This window comes from Podarcis liolepis (genome assembly GCF_965112155.1).
Source record: "Podarcis liolepis genome assembly, chromosome: 6".
Taxonomy (NCBI): Eukaryota; Metazoa; Chordata; class Lepidosauria; order Squamata; family Lacertidae; genus Podarcis; species Podarcis liolepis.
The window spans coordinates 27061192-27070332 of record NC_139559.1 but is presented as its reverse complement, the minus strand read 5'-3'; positions in this window follow the sequence as shown (position 1 = coordinate 27070332).

Below are 9141 nucleotides of genomic sequence, written 5' to 3'. Positions count from 1 at the left end.
AGTGGTATTTCTATTTAAAGATTTTGTTCTTGATTCCCAACGTTTAAGTTGCCTATGTGAAAATCACTTGGTGAATAGGCTCGTCTACCTCTATTTTAATATAATTTAAGATATTATGTGAGGAAAGAGGGGCTATCCCAATTGTAAAAACAGAAAACTTTATAAGGACCTAGGTACTAGTCCTGCTGCATGGCCAGCAATTTTTGCTAAATTATTAAGGTTGAATCTTTAATGAAATCAGAAGCCTATTTGCTTCATAAATGTTGCATGGCATTTTGAGAGAGAGGGATCTTACAAAATTTCCAAAATGGAATTTAGTGCTCAAATAATGTTAGAAATCTTTGGCATGAGAAATCTGGTGTCAGCACAGGAGATTGGGTTGGGTGACATTTAAGTAGGCTTTTTCCCCAGCCACATAATCGTAATGAATTTCCCGATACAGCGTTGTGCCATACAAACCCAGGGAATTCATCACACTAGAAGTTCATGGCAAAATTAATTCACAAATCAAACTTGGGCAGCACTTTCTTTGACAAATATGCATATTTGAATTCGCATCAGGCAAACTGATGAGACCTGTTGAATTTGAAATTGGCTGTGAACATTAGTTCAGCATCAATCAATGAAAGAAGTTCTCTTCACAAACTCCACTCTATTAGGCACAAAAATGTTATTCCTGCCACCAGTGCCTATGTCCTGGTACTGTTGCTTCCTATTGCACAAGGTCATTCAATAGTGAGAAAATGGCTGCCCTTCACCCTGACAATGGGATCATTTCTTTCACTCTCTGGACCTTGGGATCCTCATCCTGGCTGTACCAGCCCTTCTCTTCCCTATTGGCTGGCTGTGAATTTGGTTGTGCCTACACATGAAGCATAATGATCCTCTCCCCACCAAACCTTTGGAGTATTACCTGAATGCCATTGTGCCTATCTTGTCACTGTTCTCTTCATAGGAGAATTGCTGTGGTGTTAGGAACTCATAAGGATAATGAACAAGTCCCATATATGTATAATATAGAAAACAGAAACTTTGTTACCAACACATCTAACTGAAGCCCAAAGCTTATTCCACCAAGAGATACCTAGGACTCAGCCATACAGCTGCAAATAAAATGTTTTAAGTGTGTTTTAAGTGCAATATACAATGTGGCACTAGCTGGCGATGGTGAGCCTTATGGAAAATTCAATGTATTTTTAAAAACACTTTTAAAAAAGCATTTTCAGAATGGTTTTTATATGTGTGTAGATTCCATCCTAGTTTTGAGCTGCATTTGTTTGGTTAGAGCTTTGCCAAATCAGTCGTGAGCACAACCTCTGGGCCGAATAGGTTCTGATGCCATCGCTCCTTGGTCCACTTTTGAATACCTGGCTAGCTTATCAACACTTCTACCCTGCCATGCTCTAAATGCCTTCTTCCTGTTGCTCTTGCCTACCTCTGCTTACTTTGATTCCTATGTATTCTGGCCACTGTGATTTATTGCTGCTGCTGTAGTCCATTTAGATGCTTTTATTTATTATTTTTCTGAACTGGTCTTTGACCGTAATAATAAATTACTATTACTTATTTATTATTTGTTACTCTGATATGTATGGACTTGGGTATTATTAATGTACTGTTGTATTTGATTGTTGATAGGGGCCTTGCAGGCGCCATTGAGTCTGAAATGTGGGGCACAAATATTCAATTAAATAACTCTCGGGATCTGCACTGATTCTCACACTCCTAGAGGGAAGGAGCTGCAGCTCAGTGGTACAATGTCTGTTTTGCATGTGGATGATCCCAGGTTCAATCCCTAGCATCTCCAGGTAGGCCTGGGAAAAGAACTTCCTGTCTAAAACCCTGGAGAACCACTGCCAGTCAATGTGGACAATACAACGTAGACATTGGCTGGCCCAATGGTTTGACCTGGTGTAAGACAGATTCCTATGTACCTGTTCCATGTCTGGAACTATCCCTATTTGTCCTGCCTCAACCTGTGTCCCTGCTGTTTGTTTTCTACCCATTCTAGACCCTCAGTAGTGATATACTTTGGAGATCCTGATTCTCTGGAGGCCTCATCTTACCTTGAAGCACTGTGCCTTGGCTCCCACCACAACAGAGGATCTTACTTGACAATAAGGAAAAAAACTTCTATTGAGGCAGAGGAAAGGTATAGGCTCAGCAACAGGGAGTGATACTGTCACAGCAGGCTAAGAAGCAGGAAAAGTGAGACTAGGTGGGCTAGAAGCAGAGGTCCAAGTTTGAGGAGTCCAAGATCAGGTCAAGAAACTCTGAGCAACAGGGAAGCAACAGAGCTGTCCCAGAGGAATGGCACCAACTTTTCAAAGGTGAGGCAAGGTGATCTCACTCGTGGGACTCCTGTGCCTTGCAATACTGTTGAGAGTGCAGGCATGCACTATGTTGGGGAGGATGGGTCTGTTTCCTGTCACAGGAGCGCCACCAAGTCCTGGGTGATGAAGTTGTGCCCTCCCCTTCCCAGGGGTGGATTCTGGGCACTGGGCCAAGAAAGCACCATCTCCAAGCCTGGTACATGAGGCACTGGGCTTTGGGAAGGAGGTGTGAGGCTCTTGCAGGGTCCTAGAGTCCACCACCTCCTTCCCAAAGCCTAGTAAGTGTTTTCCCAGCTTGGGAAAGAGGGGGGCTCTAGGACTCTGTCAGGGTCTCTGCCTGTTTTCCGAAGCCTGGCACCTCGTGTAGCAGGATTTGGGAAGGCAGCAAGAGGGCTGGGGCTGGGGGCAAAATTTGACCTCACACAGGGCATCTCACACCATAGTACCTACATCTGCCACTGCCCTTCTGGCTCCAGTTCCTCCACCCCCAACAGTTAGTTGACACCCTCCCCTCATTCCACTGAGGCTCTCCTCCTCCCAGGAGGGAAGTGAGGAGGCAGAACTCCGGCTTCTGCATCAGGAGAGAGAAGCACCCATTTTATCCAGCCTCTGTTCCTTGCCCCCCCCCCCCATTGCATGCTTCTCTTCTCCCTCCGCCTGCGTTGGGACTCATGGCACACTGCTCAAAATAAACTGCCTAATAATATCCACAGAGAATACAGATTTCTGGTTGAATTGGGATGGGTTGGGGACACAGGGCCCACGATGAATCTCCCCGCCCCCCTCCACCAGCCAAGGCATCAATCACCACAGTCACTCAGTCATAAAAATGTCTAGCCTCTATGCTTTGGCAGTCTAAACAAACCCTAATGGAATTTGTTACTCTACACTATATAAGCAGAGCAATTGCTAATTGCTTTCCCCACACGTTCATTAAACATTTAACCAGCATTTCCACATACAAATGGCATATAACAAGGTAGCTTTTGCAAGATCATTTTGTATATAGTTTCCGAAGACGCTAATTGATGTTTAATGGTTTTGTAATTGATCTCTGTCATATCGTACCAAGGGGGGGAGAATGTTAGAACATATTATAGCAAAATGAGAATTGGTACACTTTAATGTAATATTAACAACATAACCAATATACACATTTACCACAGTGACATAAAACTGAGATAACTTAGAGAGGAAATAGATTGGCAGTCTGGGAAAAAAAATATCTGAAACTTTTTTCATTTATTTGTTGAATTGCCAGTAACATTATAGAATGACAGTTATAACCAATGGCTGTGAGAGGTACCCACAAAATTAAACCTCTCAGTGTGGACCATGTGTTCTATTTTAAGTTTCATCCTCATATGAAGCAGTGATATGTTTGATAAGTAAAAAATATCCTTGCTGTACTGTCAAGGTGATACAAAATGGCTCTCTGTGGCGGTAGATGGTCCACTCACACTTGGAAGTCATTTCTTGATTCTGTAGTCAACAATTGATGTATGTGGCATGAATGTCAACTGGCTATATGGTTTTGCAACACTAGAGGGAGAAAAGTTTCAGTGTTTCCTGACCTTGGGTTGTGAGGGACTACCATCTAGATTTGAAGCAGTCAAGTCCTGGGTGAGCTAGCTTTTATGTTATTAGTGGTAGCACCTGCTATCAATGCATTGTGAGGATTTCTTTGGAAGCTTTCAGGAAGGCAGAGCAGGTTAAGACCTGGAATTAGGGAATGCTCCCTAATATTAATAGAAGCACATGAATGGCAGTCTACTTATTAGGAGTGATGTGTCAGGACATATGTGTTTGGGCCTAGCATCCCAAGAAACCAAAATTTTCATTTTTTTTCCTCACAAGCTCAACCCCAAGCAAGCAGGAGGGAGTCCCCTCAAAGAGATAAACATGCCACAAATGATGCTGGACTACAATTCCCATCATCCCTAGCCTCTGTCCATGCAGACTGGGGTTGATAGAAATGGTAGTGCAATAACATCTCAGTGGTGCCACGTTGCTACTTTTGTGCCACATTGTCTATTACCAGGGAACCAATCCCTCTGTGCTCATGACTAAAAGGGCCAACATTAGAAAGGAATATAGGAAGGTCTTATGCCTGTCTGGTCAGTATAATGACTAGGAGTATCATTAGCCAATCTGGCTAGGAGGAAGAAGCAAGGAAGTCTGAAAGAAGAAGGGCATCACACTTTAGCACAATCTTCCTACTCACTTGATTGTGGCCTTTTGTGTCATTTTTACCTAAAGTATGTCTAGCCTAGCATATTCAGAGACCATCAGAGAGGCTCAGAGGGAAAACTCCACAGGAATCTAATAAGCTGTTTGGCCCTATGTCTGCTAGATAGCTTTGAGGATTCCTAATCGAGCCCCCATCCAGTTAGAAAGGAAACGTGGACCACAGCAACTTTAACAGGGACTACAATTGCCTAGTGGTTGATTGTGAAAACGTCTATTCCCTCAGCAACCCTGCAAAAAGACTATCTCTGATCTGCAAAGCCTTCAACTTGCTTATTTAAAGATCCCACATTTGTACTAACAAATCCCAACTAAAGAGCCATATAGGTATAAATACTTCTATTTCATATGATATTTGGCCAAAACTTAGTTATGCATTTGTGTGGTGAGCGACACCTGTACACCAAACTCCACCTATGTAAAAATCCATGCTGTTTTATTCTGTTTTGAAGGCTTAACAAGAACTTCAGCATCCTTTCCTCTTTCCATTTTTAGTTGTTATCAATGTTCTTTTCAGAGTCTTGTCATCTAAACTACCAGCATTCTTTATTTATCCTCATCAAGCCATCTTCTGAGCCATTTAATGACTAGACTCCCAATATCGAACTGTTCTCTCATTATGTCATCTTCCTCCCTGTGTAAATTATTACTTGGCAATGGCTCTTTTCTCACTCTGTGGCATTTGGTTTCTGAACTAAACTTTCAGAACAAGTCTGGGTCTTTAAGATCAGAAGTCAGATAGAATGTCAAGACAATAAGTCTGCTGAGGATCTGCAATTTTATTGTTTTTCCTCCATTGATTATTTTAAAGGATGCAATCAAAATGAAGACAAATGTGCCTGGGGAAAAAAAAGCTGCCTTGAAATTTCATACCTTTTTAAAAAGGTTATTTGAATAGCATGGAAATTGCTTATAGGAAGGACTTTGAACTATGCCACATTGAGGATGGATTCAAAGTTTTTGAATCATGGCTTTTTTCCCCATACTGGAACACTTTAGCATTACTGGGTCTTTGCTAAACACAATCATCCATAAATGGAATTAAAAGAGGGTTCCACACCATACTTAATATTGCAGGATTTGCTCTTCAGAGGCAAACAATAAGATCATTTACAGATTACCAATTTTTTCTGACAAGATGCCTGGAATGATGGGCATTGTGTTGTGCAGACACAACTGAGCAACAGAAAATCGGGGGGTGTTCTTAGGCAGAATGTGATGCAGTCTGGGAAAATTGCTTATTTCACTGCAGCAAAGGCCAAGATAATTTGTTTTCTGTATATGTGGTTCTTCCCACAACTTGTGGTGTTCCCAAAACTCACGATTACCTGCTTTGGGGAAATGAATTTGCTCACCATGTAATTAATACTTGGAAGTAATACAGACTGAAGATTATTTGCTAAAAAATGTTCTACAGCTTGGGATGAAATATGACCTTCCTAATGTTAATTTGCACTATGGCTATGTGCACACCATGCATTTAAAGCACTTGACTTACCCCAGGGAATCCTGGGGACTGTAGCTCCTTAAGGATGCTAGGCATTCTAGCTCACTGAAGGGTCAAGCACAGTTCCCAGGTTTCTGTGGGGGGAGCAATATGATTTAAATATACAGTGTGTATGCAGCTGATACTAATTTGGTTTAAAACCTCACTCATCTGAGGGCCAAGTCCTAGACACCAATCATGATGGCTGGTTGCCATCATACAATAACCCTCACTTGTGAGTCTCCTCACATGTAAACAAATACATGAAGGGGGGGGGGTTCTTCCAGGCTCCTGTCTCCTCACATCTAGTGAGTCACCTTTTACCTTTTGCAGCCCTCGTGAGTTTGAGAGGAGAGGAAACTTCTCTACTTGCAGAACCTCTAGGTGCAGTTTTGAACTCAGATTGTGTCATGCAAAGAGACTGAATTGCTAAATATTCATACCTACCCACCCGCACCCCAAGAGAGAAACTGACTGGCCTGTCACCCAGAAATGATATCACAAAGTGGCATCACTAGGCCAGCGTAGACTGGAACCGAATTACATAGCAGTACTATGATAGGTTTTGCTGGAAGAAGACATGGGGTGGCATGAGGAGACATGGGAAGGTATTCAGGTAGGTTTTACTCGGAGCGGACACCTCAAAATGAATGGACCTAACTTACTCATGTACAGGCATTTCTACTCTGTGTGAAACTGATTGACTACTAGCTCAAAAGACAGAGAGGAGGGCAGAGTCCAGAAGGGAGGAAAGCTGAGAGGGAAGAAATGTCACAAAGTCAAAAAGACTGAGGGCACTTCTAGACTGTCATTGTTTTCAGGTGGGATTCATTGCATCCCAGCAAATTCAGACTACACAATTAAAGCTCTTGAAAAACAAGCCTTCTTCAGAAAAAGACAAGTCCTTTTTGCAATATGGAAAGTGACCAGAATATGCATTGGAATGTGTTGCTTTGACTCAACAATGTGTAACGACCCCACAAATCAGGATTAATATGCATTAAATAGCTGAAATTGTCTAAGCTCTATGCCAGGCTTCCTCAACCTCGGCCCTCCAGATGTTTTTGGCCTACAACTCCCATGATCCCTAGCTAGCAGGACCAGTGGTCAGGGATGATGGGAATTGTAGTCTCGAAACATCTGGAGGGCCGAGGATGAAGAAGCCTGCTCTATGCAAATAAGTCAGGCTGAAAGTGACCACAGAGAGTGAGTAGGGAGAGAAAAGTAGAAGGTCACTTAGGGTTTATCCACACTTAACTTTTGACCCACTCTTTCCAGGTACAGGTCCATGCTTTAAAGCTCTGTGTCTGAGTGCCTCCCTTTTTCCCCCTCTGGAGCTCTTCCGGCAAAAACCCATTCTTTAAAGCTGAATTGGAGCAAATGGCTATTTGGATTTTCCATGGATTACCATTACGATTCAGCTTTAAAGAGTGAATTTTCACAGAGAAGGATACAAAGCCAAAAAGGGGGGGGGCACTCAGACACAGAGCTTCAAAGCATGGACCATGCCTGGAAAGTGCAGAGGAAAGATAAGTGTGGATAAGCCCTTACTTGGTCTATTGAGAACATTAGGTTTCATTTTCAAGTAGGCATGCATAGGATTGGGTACAAATCAGGAACAAGAAGGAAGGTCTGTATTTTTTCTCTTTACTCTTTTAGCAAGTTACTGGTTCAAATTAATTAGCTCTTCTCTGTGAATTCCTAATTTCTAAGGGTCCTTAAAAGATTGTTCTGGCATTTCCCAGTGTTAATTGGGTTCTGTTTCAATTGCAACAAAATAAATATTTGGCCCTCCAGTATGGAAAAAGAAAACACCTGAGATCCTTGTGTGAACAATTTTTCATCCTACAAAGTCCTTGTCTAAACAGACACAGGAAACAAAGGATCAATAGGAATACCAGACTAGGCAGAATAACAGAAGGACCTTGTTTCTTCCAGTATTTCCACGTATGCTTATCAATGCCTTTCTTAATGATGGGTTTGTGTCATTTGCCTAGCAGCTGATAATGAATGGCCCTACATTCAGAATAATAGTTGGAGCAGGGAAGATTTTACTCTTCTTAAAAGTTGGTTTCATTTTTCTTAAGATAGAACTGGTTAGATTCTGTTCTAAAAGTTATTACCTTATCTGCTCTGAGTCACTATAGGGAAGGCTTTAAAAAAATCCAAATAAATTCATGTAACATTCTGCTAAGACACCACTGGCAATGAACCTGACATTTTCCTTTGTAGGGACAATCATGTAGTTGCTGCATAATAACCATGTCACTTTTCCCCCTTTTCTTTTGCAGCACATTTTTTCAAGGTAAAAAGGCATACTGAGCTAGTAGACAATTTCCAGTAAAGGAAAGATTTGTTAGTCTTAATTCAAGCAATTTCATTCTATTGTTGTCTTAGATTTTACAATGTAGATTATTATCTTTCTCTCTCTTTCTTGCATGCTGCTGTCATTTTATTGATTCAGGTCTGTTGAAGCCAATAAGTTTCATCCCATCATTAATAGTTTGGAGTAGCTAGCACCTCTTTTTTCAAGTCAAATCCTGAAGCTGAGACTCCAGTACTTTGGCCACCTCATGAGAAGAGAAGACTCCCTGGAAAAGACCCTGATGTTGGGAAAGATGGAGGGCACAAGGAGAAGGGGACGACAGAGGACGAGATGGTTGGACAGTGTTCTTGAAGCTACCAGCATGAGTTTGACCAAACTGCAGGAGGCAGAGGGAGGCAGGAGTGCCTGGCGTGCTCTGGTCCATGGGGTCACGAAGAGTCGGACATGACTAAACGACTAAACAACAACAACAACAATATTTTACTACTTATTAAAACTCCCATGGTTTTTCTTGAAATTCCTTAGTTGTTGCACCAGGAAGAACTTTGCTTTGAATTTCACTTTTGGTTACATTTCAGTGGCAACTCAAGTTGACTTGATGGCTAACTCGCTTTTGTTTAGGGAATTCATTGTTTATAGCCTCACTTGCTCTATTAGTGAAGTGAATGTCATGCATACAAACATGTTGTACATACCTGCCAAGTGCCCCAGAAAAAAACTCGGACATCCTGCTTTGTTGTGTGAGATTG